The sequence below is a fragment of the Dasypus novemcinctus genome, chromosome 1, assembly GCF_030445035.2.
Source record: "Dasypus novemcinctus isolate mDasNov1 chromosome 1, mDasNov1.1.hap2, whole genome shotgun sequence".
Classification (NCBI taxonomy): Eukaryota; Metazoa; Chordata; class Mammalia; order Cingulata; family Dasypodidae; genus Dasypus; species Dasypus novemcinctus.
The window spans coordinates 86,964,905-86,979,852 of NC_080673.1; the positions used below are offsets into that span (position 1 = coordinate 86,964,905).

The window sequence follows — 14,948 nt, forward strand, 5'->3', positions numbered from 1 at the left end:
CCAAGAAGTATCAGCCAGAGAGAAATGCCTGCACTTTCATGTTTCTATCCCAAATAGAAATAATAGGTTATAGAAATCCATTAAAATGGGGAGAATGGGGAAGAAGCGAGTTCCCTAATAGCAGTGTTTTAAAACAAGATACATACAAATATACTCATAGCGTGGCATACAAATGTATGAAATGATCACACTGAAGGGACTAAGGAAAAAGGATTCTGACCAAAGTAACTCTGGAAATGCTTGGAGTCTATAAACCAAAGGCAAAAGGAACTGTATAAAAATACTGTGTGCTGATAAAGTTGATCCCACTGTACAAATGGGTTAACAGTACTGAAACCAATATTTATGTATAGTGAAATTAAACAATTTAATAAATGGAGGGCAGATGGTTTGGAGTGGGAGTTAGTGTAAGGGTGAAGATTTGTTTTTACAGCCTGAGTAAGATTAAAGTCCTAGATTCTACCTATACAAGGATCAGTCAACATTTGGACTTTGACCTGATTTGGTACTCCGTAGATCTCAAAAGAATGCAGAATGAGGACTGTAAACCCACAAAGTCTGTTTATGGACTTTAAAATCAGAGTTTGGGTCATCTGGCATTTCATTTTGGGGAGACTTTTCTTCAGTTTTAGTTTGCTTTGTTTCAAGAAGAAACAAAGTAAATCTGATCGTGGTACTCCTCTACTTGCAAATCTATTAATTAACCATTGTCTAAAGGATAATTGCCCCAGATCCTCCTTATCAAGGCAAACAAGGCCCTTCTTTAACATTCTGTTCCCAGCCTACCTTAGCCAACCTTATCTATGACCTCTAACCATTCAAATCCACACCCCACTTAAACACACACACACACACACACACTATTCAGTGAAACATTTGATGAGGATACCATGCCAATAGAATCATTTTCACCTCTTCTGTGGAGACTCAGCTAGTTTATATAGCATTTACTACATTTTATTTTGTTTGCATACTTACTCTCATAAACAGTAACCTAATCAAGTGTTCAGCATCTAGTATCTGGAACATAGTTACATCATAATTGTTTATATCAGTATATTAGGAAAATGCTTTGAGAAGTGTTCCAAATTCAATGCCAATTTTCAAGATTCACAATCCAGCCAAGTCAAAGAAATAAAAAATGAAATCCAAGTGGAATGGAGAATAAAAAAATAAATTTATAATTGTAAAGTTATATCCAAAAGAAAATCTGACTATGAATAGTTATACTAAGCAACTCTAGGGACACCAGTCCTGAGAGGGCTGATATGTTCGGACACAGCCTGACTTCCCCTTACACCAAGACGGAGGTTGGTCCAGTCTATCCTAACCCACACTAACCTAGAAGAGCGTACCGAGTGTACGGACAGGGTAGGCTTGGTCAAGGTGGTCCTGTGAGAATAAGGAAGTCCCCCATCTTCGAAGGGCCAGGGATAGGGATTCTGGGCTTGTTGAAAAAGAAAGCCTTATTGGAAAGATGAAAGCATATTTGTTGGGGAAAAGTCTAGTGGAAATAGTCAAATCACTGAACGGAAGGGAGTTGAGCTAATCTGTTTCTCCTGGGTGTTTTTTTGTTTGTTTGATGGCGTCCTGGTCGTTGTTGTTGTTGCTTTGCTGGGTGAGAAAGGCAAAGCCAGATCTCTGCATGGACAAGCACATGAAAAAATGGTTGTTGCTAGGGAGATCAATTGTCAGGTGCGATAATAACACTTAAGAGCCTCTATGGTATAGACATTTTGTTTCAGCTTTCTCTCTCTCTCTCCTGTTTTTTGGTCAATAGAACAGTGACTACAAATGCCAACAGCTAACCACATTTAGAAGAACCAAGCTGGTGGGGACAATTTGGAAAATGTAATAGACAGGCTAGAAGAACCACCTTTCAACCAAGATTTTTATCTATTAAAAAGGCATTTTTCCAAGAAAATGGATTACTCAATTAATTTGATGATTCAGATCAAGTATATCTTGTAAGCCTATTTCTTGTACCTTTTATGTATCATGAGCCATATTGGACACGGGGGAATAAGATGAATAAGACATGCTCCACAACTTCAAGAATAATACAGATGCTAAAACAAAGTGCAATAAACCATCATTGATGGAAGTGATGAAAGTCTGTAAAGACAGAGGTGAACAAAAAGAAGGACTGAACAATTCAAATTGGAAGATGCAGAAAGGCTCCCATGGAGGGATGGAAAGAGAAGTAGATTATCCCTATTTGACAGAACTGGAGAGACTTGGAATTCAAACAAAGACATTGGGATGAAAAGTGAAAGTGAAAATTGCACAGCCCATTTGAAGACCCAGGCCCTGCTCAGAAGGGACAAGGCAGATCATGGAGGATATTAGAAGCCACATTAAGAATTTGAGCTTTATCTTAAAGGCAGTGAAGAATCCTTTAATAGTTTCAGGCAAGGGAATAAGAAGTTCAAACTTGTTTTTTCGTTTCTAGGAGGCACTGAAGATTGAAACCAGGACCTCGTACATGGGAAGCAGGCACTCAACCAACTGAACTATACTGACTCCCCATGGTTCTTGTTAGTTTTTGTTTTTGTTTTCGTTTTTTTAAGACTCCAGGGTCAAGGATTGACCTGGGACTTCATAATGGGAAACGGGAGCTCAACCACTGAGCTACACCAGCTCCTCCCATATGTTTGCTTTTTTTTAAAGTAAACTTTATTTCAACATCAAAATATAAAATAACAGACAAAAGGCAACTTAACAAATTATGGAAGCATTATTTTTAAAAATTGGTCTTATTTGATCCTAAAAACAAACTCAATTGTTTCTCCAGTGCTCAGAAAGATAAATAAATAAGCACAGATTGGTTAAATAATATGACCAAGGTCTTCTTGTTAATAAAGAAAATAAAGGGAAAAAATGCTTGATAATATTCATATCTCCTAAAACTAAATCCCATATTTATTTCACCTTTAGCATTGACATAGTACCATCTTTGTCTTTGCTACAAAAATATTACATTACTGTTAACTATAGTCTATAAGTTACATTAGTTGTATTTTCCCCATGTACCACCATATTCTTAACACCTTGTAATAGAGGAACATCCTTTTGTATTTATATTACAAACCACAGTCCTCATCTAACACTAAAATCACTGTTATACAGTTGTAGATTACGTTCTAGCTGTCTTTCAATTAACATTAACCTCCCTACACCTTTCAGCCACAATCACATTTAAAAATCAGCAGGATTAGTTATACTCATTATAATGTACTACCATCAACTCTATCCATTTCCACATATTCACAATCAACCTTATTAAACATTCTACATTGATTCAGTATCAGCACCCCCTTGTCAATCTTCATTCTTTTTTTTTCAACCCACATTCTGTCTCCCACTAACAAATACTCTATAGTTCAACTCCATAAACTTACTCATTGTATTTAGCTCATATCAGTGAGACCCTACAACATTCATCCTTTTGTATCTGGCTTATTTCACTCAACATAATATCATCAAGGTTCATCCATGTTGTCATGTGCTTCCCTAGTTTACATCTTACAACTGAAAAGTATTTCATATGTATATATGACATTTTTAAAATCCACTCATTGGTTGATGGGCACTTAGGTTTTTTTGACCTTTAGCAATTGTGAATAATGATGCAATGAACATTGGTATGCAAATGTCATTTCACAATCCTTACTTTTAGATCTTCTGAATATATTCATAGTAGTGGTATGGCCAGATCATATGGCAGTTCCATATTTACCTTCTTGAGGAAATGCCAAACTGTCTTCTACAGAGGCTGCATCATTCTACATTCTCACTAACAGTGAAGAAGTGTTCCTATTTCTCCACATCCTTTTCAGCACAGGTAGTTTTCTGTTTTGTTTTTGTTTTTTTTTTTTAATAATGGCCATTCTGTAAGGCATGAAATGATATCTCATTAGAATTCTGATCTGCATTTCCCTAATAGCTACTGATGTTGAACATCTTTTCATGTACTGTTTGACCATTTATATTCCCTATTTGAAAAAATATTCAAGTCTTTTGCCATTTTTAATTGGTTTGCTTGTCTGTCTGTCATTGAGTCGTGTGACCTCCTTGTATAACATGGAAATCAAACCTTTATCAGATATGTGAGTTTCCGAAAATTTTTCTACTATGTAGCCTGCTTTTTCACATTCTTAACAAAGTCATTTGGAGCATAAAAGTGTTTAATTTTGAGGACCTCCCATTTGTCTATTTTTTTTTTCATTGTTGATGATTTGGGTGTAACATCCAAGAAACCATCACCTGCCACAAGATCTTGAAGATGTTTCCCTACATTTTCTTCTAGTTTTATGGTTCTAGCTTTTATAATTAGGTCCTTGAACCAGTTGAGTTAACTTTTATATAAGGTATGAGATAGGTGTTTACTTTATTTCTTTTAGATGTGGATATCCAGTTTTCCCAGCATCATTTAATAGACTGTTCTGATTCAGCTGGGTGGGCTTCACAGCTTTGTCAAAAATCATTTAACCGGAAGCAGATGTGGCTCAAGTGATTGAGTTTCCACCTACCACATGGGAGATTCTAAGTTTGGTTCCTGATGCCTCCTGGAGAAGATGAGCAAGATGGCGAGCATGATGAGCAGGCATGGTGAGCTGATGCAACAAGATGGATGCAACAAAGAGACACAAAAGGAAAGACATGAGAGTCAAAACAAACCAGGAAGCTGAGGTCACTCAAGCAACTGACTGCCTCTCTTCCACATGGGAGGTCCCAGGTTTGGTTCCTGTTACCTCCTAAGAGAAGATGAGCAGACACAAAGAGCACAATGAAAATGGACACAGAGAGCAGACAGCAAGCACAAACAACAAGGAGGGGGCAAACATATAAATAAAATAAAGCTTAAAAAATCATTTAACCATAGATGTGAGAGTCTATTTCCAATCTCAATTTGATTTCAATTTACTTTTATGCCAGTATACCATGCTGTTTTTACCACTGTAATATGCTTTAAAGTGGGAAGTGAGCAGCTGCCAGCTTTGTTCTTTTTTTTTTTTTTTTGAGGTTCCAAGAGCTTGCATGTCGGGAGCCACATCAACTCCCCTGAGTTGACTTTTTGTTTGTTTGCTTGTTGTTTGCTGTTCTGTTTTGTTTTTAAGAAGCATCAGAGATTGAACTTGGGACCTCCTATGTGGGAATCAGGTGCTCAACAACCTGAGCCACATTTGCCCGTTCTATATTTTTGAATGTTCAGGGGCTCTTACCTTTCCAGATAAATTTGAAATTTTGCTTTTCCTATCCCACAAAAAAAGACTGTTGGAATTTTTATTGGTTTTGCATTAAATCTGTAAAACAGTTTGGGTAGAGCTAATCCCAAAATAAGCAGAAGGAAAAAATGTAATAAATATTACAGCAGAAATAAATGAAATGGAGAATAAAAAAAACAAGAGAGAAGGAACAAAACAAAAAGTTGGCTCTTCAAGATGATCAACAAAATTGACAAACCCTTAGCTAGACTGACAAGAAAAAAGGAGAGAAGATGTGAATAAATAAAATCAGAAACCAGAAGGCGAACATTACCATTGACCCAACAGAAATAAAAGAAATCTTAAGAGGATACCAAAAACTGTGCACCAACAAACTAGACAATGTTGATGAAATGGACATTCCTAGAAACACAAGAACTACCCATGCTGACCCTAGAAGAAATAGAAGATCTCAACAAACAAAATCACAAGTAAAGAAATAGAAACAGTCATCAAAAACTGCCCCAAAATGAAAAGTCCACAGCCAGATGGCTTCACAGGTGAATTCTACCAATCATTTAAGGAATATCTAATTCCAATCTTGCACAAACTTTTTGAAAAAACTGAACAGGATGGAACCCTACCAAACTTAATCTATGAAGCCAACATCACCATAATACCAAAGCCAAATACAGATATTACAAAAAAAGAAAATTACAGATCAATATCTCTGATGAATATAGATGGAAAAATCCTCAACAAAATACTTGCAAACCAAATCCAAAAGCACATTAAAAGAATTATACACCATGACCAAGTATGTTTTATACCAGGTACGCAAGGGTGGTTCAACACTAGAAAACCAATCAGTGTAATACACCATATTAATAAACTGAAAAAGAAAAATTACTAAAGGCATTTGACAAAATATAGCATCCTTTCTTGATAAAAATATTCCAAAAAAATAGGAATAGAAGGAAACTTTCTCAATCTGATAAAGTGCATATATGAAAAACCCACAGCTAACATTATACTCAATGGTGTAAGACTGAAACCTTTCCCACTAAGATCAGGAACAAGTCAAGGATGCCCACTGTTACTCAATATTGTGCTAGAAGTTCTAGTTAGAGAAATTAGGCAAGAAAAAGAAAAAAGGTACGCAAATAAGAAAGGAAGAAGTAAAACTTTTATATTCACTGGTGATATGATCTTATACCTAGAAATCTGGAAAAATCCACAACAAAACTACTAGAACTAATTGATGACTTCAGCACTGTAGTGGGATACAAGATTAATATGCAAAAATCAATAGCATTTCTATACACCACTAAAGAGCAAATTAAAGAGGAATTTAGGAACAAAGAATTCCATTTACAATAGTGACTAAAAGAACCAAATATTTAAGAAAAATTTAACCAAGGACATAAAAGACTTGTGTTCAGAAAAAACAAAAACAAAAAAACATTGCTGAAAGAAACCAGTGACCTAAATAAATGGAAGGACATTCCATGTTCATGGATTGGCAGACAAATTTGTGTTTAAAAAAAATCTCTCTGGTGGTGGAATGAAAGATGACTTAGGGCAGGTGTGAGAGTAGAGACAAAGAGGCAGGCAAAAAACCAAGAAAGTAATAAAAGCAAAAGAGCAGAGAGGACTCCTAAGAGATATTATCTGATCATCCTAGCTAGGGGGAGAAAAAAACAATACTGACAGGAATTATATTGCAATTTATTAATATGATATAAAAATGTTTTATTGTACAGTTCTTCTAGCCCCTACTATCTTGAAAAATCTGACCATACCTTCCTGACCATATTTTTCTGATAAATCCAAAAGAAGGCATATTGATGTTTTGCTATCCTGAATGTACCTGCATCTAAGGTAGACCATGTTTGTAATTCAAGGTAAACCGTTTTCATGGATAAAAGTAAATAAGGAAACTGTTAATTATAAAAATTAACCTGACTGTCACCTGGACTTTCTTAGAGCTAGAAAGAATCCCCTAGGATTATCAGTGACCTTATTAGTTTTGACTATGTCTAATTTCCCACATCCTTATGAAGAAAGAAAAAAAGCTCATCCTGAAGGAATTTAAGGTTTTCTTCCTAAAGTAACTATCATTCAACAAATGTGCCAAAATTGTTTAGTTTACACCAAATATTTTACATATGTAAGCACATAACCACCATGCATTCATTCATTCATTCATCAATAAATACTTATTTAGCTCCAGTTAGGTACCAGAGGATTAAGCAGTGCAAAATGAAACATTCCCTCCCCCCTCTGTGAAATTTATACATAAACTTGTATTTATGCATATTCTCATGTTTTATTATGTCAAATGACTACAAAAGCTAAATTTGAATACATGATTTTTTTCAGAAATATAGTTCTTATTCTGACCATATAAAACATTCAGATATTTCAGATCTTATACCCTGTGCTTACCTGTCTTTTTAAATGGGTTAGAAATATATGTACCTTTTAAAACACTATACATGCATTTGTTACTTCCTTCTCATTTTTAATGCAAGATGGCAATTTGGGAAATACAGAAAATATGAAGGAAGAAAATAAAAATAATCCAAGCTACTATTATTGACAAACTTTGCACTTCCTTGTTTCCTTTCCTTCACTCAATCACAACATCCAACTCACCAGGAAGTCTGTCAGCTCTGTCTCTTAAACATGCCCCGTACCATCCATTTTTCTCCATCTCCATTGATAATCACTCCAATCAGTCACCATTATGTCTCCCATGGATTATTATACTACCTTATCCCTTAACACTCTTGTCTCCCTTCCATTAAGTATCCACACAGTAAACCAGAGTGGTTTTTTTAAAAAAACATAATCATATCATGTCACTCACCTACATAAACTCTTTTAATGCAGGGGTTCTTAACCAGGGTCCATGGAAAGATTTCAAGGGATCCATGAGCTTGAATTGAAAATCCAAAAAACATTATTCTTGTGGGGACACATTGGTGCAGGTGTGATGTGATTATATTTATTAAATAATACACAGTGTAGTAGTAGTAGGGATCCATGATTTTCACCTGACTGGCAAGGGGGTCTGTGAAACAAAAAAAGTTAAGAATCTCTGTTTTAACGGATTGATTACTAATAAGCAACTCTTTGTAGAAGTTCTTCATTGTGAAGGTGACTCTTTGTCCAACAGGATATTTGTTGCAGTTTCTCTCTACTTAATCTTTCCACAGAAGTATCCCTTTCCTCCCTTCGTGAATATTATTCTGTCTCATCTGAATTCCTATCTCATTATTTGACATTACATAGATCCTAAAAATGATTCAGCTACAAGAGATCTTAAAAGTCATAGATTCCAGTGGTTTTCCAGTTTGGTTTTCAGACATATAACCCTTATTTCAAAGGAATAATTACACAGCATTCAAATATATAAAGCTGATGTAAGCTGTATTTTATTAGGATAAATGTGTTATGGAAATTCAAATCTATATATTTTTTGTAAAGACCCTTGATAAGTCTTAAAACTTATTATGTGCTGGACTCTATTTGATGAGGGCAGAGCATGCCAGTGCTGGTGAGAGCTTGTGGGAGTTTTCTGCTGATTGCTTCAATTTTCTCTGTGAATCCAGAAGCAAGGTCATCAGTTGAGAGTGAGAATGAAGAAGGAGATGTTAGAAGTTTAAGAGAAAGGAGAAGAGATGAACTATTCATCTAGAAAAGTGGGAGCATAGACCAGCAGCACCAGTATCACTTGGGACTTGCTAGAAATTTGAAATTCTCAGGTACCAACCCAGACCTACCAAATCAGGAATTTCAAAGGTGTCCCCCCATCTGTGTTTTAACAAGCTGCCAGTGATGGTGATGCCTACTTAAGTCTGAGAACACAGGACTAGGGAAATGTATTCACAATCCTGGGCAGCGTTAAGGGCTCCTTGAGGTTCAAGAGTAGGAATCTGAAGGGAAACCAGGCAGCATTGTTGGGTATTTTTCAACCAAATTCAACTGTGGTATACAGTCCTCAGAATAAGTGAAGATTTTAATTTAATGAAAATTTGTGATTACTTTGCATTTAATATATGTGAATGTATATGAATGATTTTTTCGCAATTTGTACAAAAGAAATATATTTTTTAAAAACAAAACTCGAATCATGTTTTTTAATTTTCTAAAGCAGAAACATAGGATAAAAATCACTTGCCTGCTCATTGTACAGGCAAGTATGTCTGAACTAATTGAGCTTGCCACTATTTTATTCTAATTGATGAAAATATCTATTTTGAATAGAAAATTGGAATATGTTCAACAATGACAATGTTTTACTGAAAATATTTCTCTGGGACTTTCTTAGCATACTTGAAATAAATCAGTGGTTCTCCAATATTTTCATCTCCTAATAAAGCTAAGGGCAACAGCATAAACTTATCAGAAAGAGAGTCTGCAAAGGAAATAGGGAGATGGAAATTGCCCACACTATCCTCCCAAATAAGCATCAGGAATTTGGTAATTCGGCACAAGGACAGTGGGCAGAGGAACCACTGAAAAGCTTCCTTCCTGGTTCTGCATTTGCCTCTCTTAGGTATTTTGCTAATAACTTCAAAGTCAAAGAGTCTGTGTTAGTCGGCCAAAGGGGTGCTGATGCAAAATACCAGAAATTGGTTGCTTTTTATAACAGGTATTTATTTGGGGTAGGAGCTTACAGATACCAGGCCATAAAGCATAAGTTACTTCCCTCACCAAAGTCTATTTGGAGCAAGATGGCTGCCGACATCTGCGAGGGTTCAGGCTTCCTGGGTTCGTACGTTCCCTGGGGCTTGCTTTACTCTGGCTTCAAGGTTCCTTCCTTCCTGGGGCTGGCTTCTCTTTCCTCTGCATGCTGACTTCCCAGGGCTCCAGTTTAAGTCTTCAGCATCAAGCTCCAAAATCAAAACTCCAACATTAAAAGCCCTCAACTCTGTTCTTTGCCATGCCTTTTATCTGTGAGTCCCCACCCCTAATCATAATTCAGTCATGCCCAGATACAGATCAGATTACAAGTATAATCCAATATTTCTTTTTGGAATTCATCAGTTATATCAAACCACTACATGGTCCATCCCTAGATTCATGAATATCAAGTGCACTCCTCTCTTATTGCTATTTTGTAAGCATGTGCCTATGGTTCTAAGTCAGAGAGCAAAGAAGTAGTGCAGCCAGGCACTCCTGCTCTAGAAAGGAGCCAATCACTTCATTCACATACACTTTCTTACAGACTCAGTACTGCTTCTTCCATGTGGAATGATCCCATCCCTACTCCTTTTCATTTTAAATGCCTCCACATCATTTAATATCCAGAAAAAACAGACTTTTCCTTGCATAGTTTAACTCTACTTCTTCCTTTTCTCAAACCCTTACAGAATTTACTATTACCTCACAGTTCAGAACCTTCCTGAACCCATGGAATAGGTTAAGATTCCTGCTAAATGTGCCCAGCATATAGCCCCTAACTGCCAGTCTCTAAGTACCTGTCTTAGTCTGTCAAAGGGATGTCGATGCAAAGTACCAGAAATCTGTTGGCTTTTATAAAGGGCATTTATTTGGGATAAAAACTTAACAGTTTCCAGTCATGGAAAGGTACCATAAGAGGTACTTTCTTACAAAGTCAGCTGCCCATGTGTTGAAGCAAGATGGTGGGCAATCTCTGCTAGGTTTCAATCTTCCCCTCTGGGCCGCTTCTTGCTCTTGAGGCTCCATGGTCCCAGCTTCTTCCCAATTCCAGCTGTAGGCTGGCAAAGGGCTTGTCTCTCAGGGCTTCCTATGTCAGTCTTGGCTCTCTTCCCAAGATCAACTGTAAGCTATAAGGCAAATTGCTCCTCTCTCCCCAGGGCTGCAGGACCAAAAATGACATAGCTCTCTCTCTTGTGTGTCTCCTTGATTGAGTGTCCATTTATATCAGCCCACCAAGGGAGTGGGAATTCAACTGAGTCACGCCTTAATCGTAACAGGTAATTTAATCGAGTCGCTCAACTCAACCAATATAATCAAAAAGGTGTCACAACCAGAATAGCTTACAAATATAATCTTTCTCTTTTGGGGATTCACAAAAATAAACTCTGTCATAGTACCCACCAAATCACTGAAATCAGTTGTTTAATTGCCTGAGATATGCTCCATCAGAAGAGGATCTTGTATATTTTGTTCAACTGTGGACCCCTGATACAAGCCCTAGCACAGCATAGATGCTCAGTAAATAAATGCAGAATCAATAAATGAACAAATATTCTCTTATGCTGTCCCCACCAAAAGTAGCTAAATGTTTATGTTAGATGAATGGTGTGGATGCCAATGAACCACATCCCCTGCTGTTCCCACATTCTTCTTGAATCATTTCAACCAACAGAATACAGTTGAAATATTCTCTACCAGTTCCTAAGCCTTGTAGATTTTCTTAACATACAATGGTCCGATATGTTATTAAATCAAGCATTATGAAGTATTTGCACTTTTCTTTAAAACCATTTTAACTTTAGTGTTTCTTCACAAATGATTAAAAATGTAAAGTACAGACAAAGAATAATCATCACGTTGTGGCCAACATTATAAAAATGGAATTATAAATTTAAAACATTTTCTGTTTAAAAAATAAATCTCGTAGTCAATAAAACTCTAGGGGGTCTCTGCATCTAGTAGACACGATCTCTGTGTTTCTGATAGTGCTCCCCTTTATCCATTTTCCAGGTACTCCACAGCTACCTCTTCTTCCTCCCATCTGTTCCATCAAAGGCCCAGGAAGCCCCCCAGGGCCACTTCATCTTCTGCCATGGAAGCCACTTCAGTCCATGCCCCGGCCACCATGGAAGCCACCTGTCTCCACCATTGCCACCTCTGAACATTCTACCAGGACCCTGCAGTCCAGGATACTGGAAAGGGTGGTGGGAGGAAGCCTTCAGGTTTAGGGGCCTTAAACTGGTTACATTCTGTTCTTCAGGAGAAGTTCTGGTTTCCACATCCTAGACTGGGACACTACCAGTCTCCAGTTCAGTGTTGGACATTTCCTCCTCCAAATCCACTGGAGCCCTGAGGGCCTCTTGTGGGGAAGCCACCTCTATCTTCTCCACAGCCTCCCATGTTATCGATGGGTCCCCCAGAGTCTCCTGGAACCCCTGGGCCCCCACAGAGTGGGGGACAGCATCCCTATGCCCTAAAAGGGTGCCCTACCACCTGGGATGCTGTTAATTGGAGGCTTCTTCCATGTGAGAGAGACTTTAGGTTTACTCCCTTGAAAGTCTTTCCCATCAAACCGCTCCACAGTAGCCTTGGCAGTCAGCAGGTCTTCATATGACACCTTTGGGCTTTCCAGTTTCCTTGTCTAGTTTGGTGTGGATCATGGGTTGCCCGGTTCTCTTGTTCATTTCACAACCCCGTTGCTTAAACAAGTCCACACCAGGTCACCTAGAGCCACATTGTTATTTAATCCTTGCACACAAATCGCAGTGTTGTCAGAGTCTTTATCTGGATCTACAGGCAGGTCTAGATCAAGATCTGGTTCTTCGTCCATGGAGCTCACCAGGTTTATTGAAGCCACCTTGCTCTCCAGGGCCCATTCCACCATGTCTTCCTCCCCACCCACATCTGCTCATGCACGATCAAATCCCCCTGTTTCCCTGACCCACTTATCAGGGTCACTCATGCTCTGATTCTCTCTTTGTCTGGAAAATCCTCCAGACTCCTGCCCCAAAACACCCATGCTACTGGGGTGGTCCTGCCAGAATGAACTCTGCTGCCTACAGCTGCTGCCCTGTTGTCTATATTGACTTGGAGCCTGGCTGTGGGATCCAGTCTGGGGGCAGATAACTAGTGGGAGGCTGCTGCCCAGCGCAGCTCTGTTGACCATAGCTATTCTGCTGCCCATAGCTGCTCAGCTGCCCATAGGTGTTCTGCTGAGAGTAAATGCTCTGATCACTAGTTGGCTGTGTAGAGGATTAGCTGGTAAGAGGATAAGATAGAGGGGCAGTGACTGGCTACTGCTAGGGTAGCTCCCAGGTACCTGGGGATAACTTAGTTACTCTGGCCATATCCTAGGCTGGGCTTGTTGTAACCCCCTATGTTAGACCGAGGTTGACTAGTCTCAGCAGGCTTGCTACCATCCTGCAATCTTGCAGGTACAGTGACTACTGGCTGCTACCCATAGGTTGGGTAAGCAGAGCTGCATAGGAGGTCTGGGTGGTGGTGACTGTAGTTGTGTTATTGTAAGCACCAATGCCACACCCCTGGAGAGGCTGGCTGTAAGCCTAGAGGGGGAAGCAGCTGGAGTAATATAACCAATAGGAGGGCTGTCCATAAGAATATGAAGAGGCAGTCTGCCCATAGGTTGCAGTGAATTGAGCCTGGGTATAGCTGACATCAGTGGGCTGTCCACAGGTTCCATAACTTTGTTGTCCATATACCTGAACGGTCTGTGCATATTCTTGAGCCGGGCTGCAGCTTGGCTGTAGGTACTGTAATCTATGGGCATCAGTTTTTCTCTTAAAGTACTAGTACTTTTCTTGTATTCATAAAAAAGAAACTTTTTAAAGTTTTTTGCATGTGCCTGATACTTTGCCTTCATCATTTAATTCTCATAACAGCCCAATGCAACAAATATTATACTCAATTTACAGATGAGGAAATTGAGGGTTGCAAAGATAAAGAAGTCAGTCCAAGGCCACACGGCAAACCAGGATTCATAGCCAGGATTCAACTAACAGTGGCATCTTCAGAACCCAAGATCTTAACAACACTAGAGGGACTTTTGAAAAAAGAGCTGCTGCCACCACCCCTAATAGTCAGAGAAATTTAACTGTGCTCCTTCGAGGAAGAATTGCTGCCACTGTTCTCTAATAGCATGACCAGGGCCACTTGGTCTAGTGAGGCAAATAGCAATATCACTATAAGGCAGCTCTCCTTCATGATCTATGAGTGGGATAACTCAATTTTACTTCTAAAAAGGATTTGCAGAATAAAAGTAAAGCTTAACAGATTCAGAACACACACAGATTAAGTGATTGCAAGGGAAAATTTCCCTGACCAAAATCTTTTTCCCAATGATAGATGTTTGAAATTTGCCATCACAGAGAAGTGACAAATGATCTACCCCATCTTTCTGTATATCCACTTCTTTGGACTCAGTTTCCTCATCTGTAAAATTAGAGAACCTGATTTTTAAAGTTCCCTGAAAGTCTATGGTATTATTTTTTATTTCTTTAAGATAAATTTAGGAATTATTTTGTCACTAAGTTAGGTAAGGGATTATAAAATACCATGATTTAATTGAAGGGCACTGCTAATACATAGGGGTATTTCTGTTCTAAAACACAAAAGAAAAGGTAGGATTCTGGGAACATTTAGTACAAATGACTCCTAGACAAATTATCCACATTAATCTGCCTGCCAAGTTAAAACTCAATGGGGGAAAAAAACTACCTGAGAAAAAGAAATGTTACGTAAGTATCCTTCATGGTCTCCCTAAGTATGCACTGGATGTAGGTAAGGCAATTCTATATATCGATCAGATTTGAAAATCTGGCTTTACTCATTCAACTCAAATTTCTGAACATATTTAAGGAACGACTTGCTGTATTAAAAAATATAAAAGATAAGAAAATGAGCATTAGTACTGTCTTTCCAGTAGCTTCAAGTCTAGTATACAAGAAAAGGCATATATGTGAATAGTTAGAATAAAAAGAAATAGAATACAAATACCATATGAATAGTACAGATAGTAAATACTGCGCTGGT

The 14,948-nt window shown here is 38.1% G+C and overlaps 1 pseudogene; it reads right to left on the reverse strand.

Moving 5' to 3' along the window:
* Positions 1-11,854: 11,854 nt before the first annotated feature.
* On the reverse strand, positions 11,855-14,668 carry LOC101445810 (RNA-binding protein EWS pseudogene; annotated as a pseudogene).
* Positions 14,669-14,948: the final 280 nt, after the last annotated feature.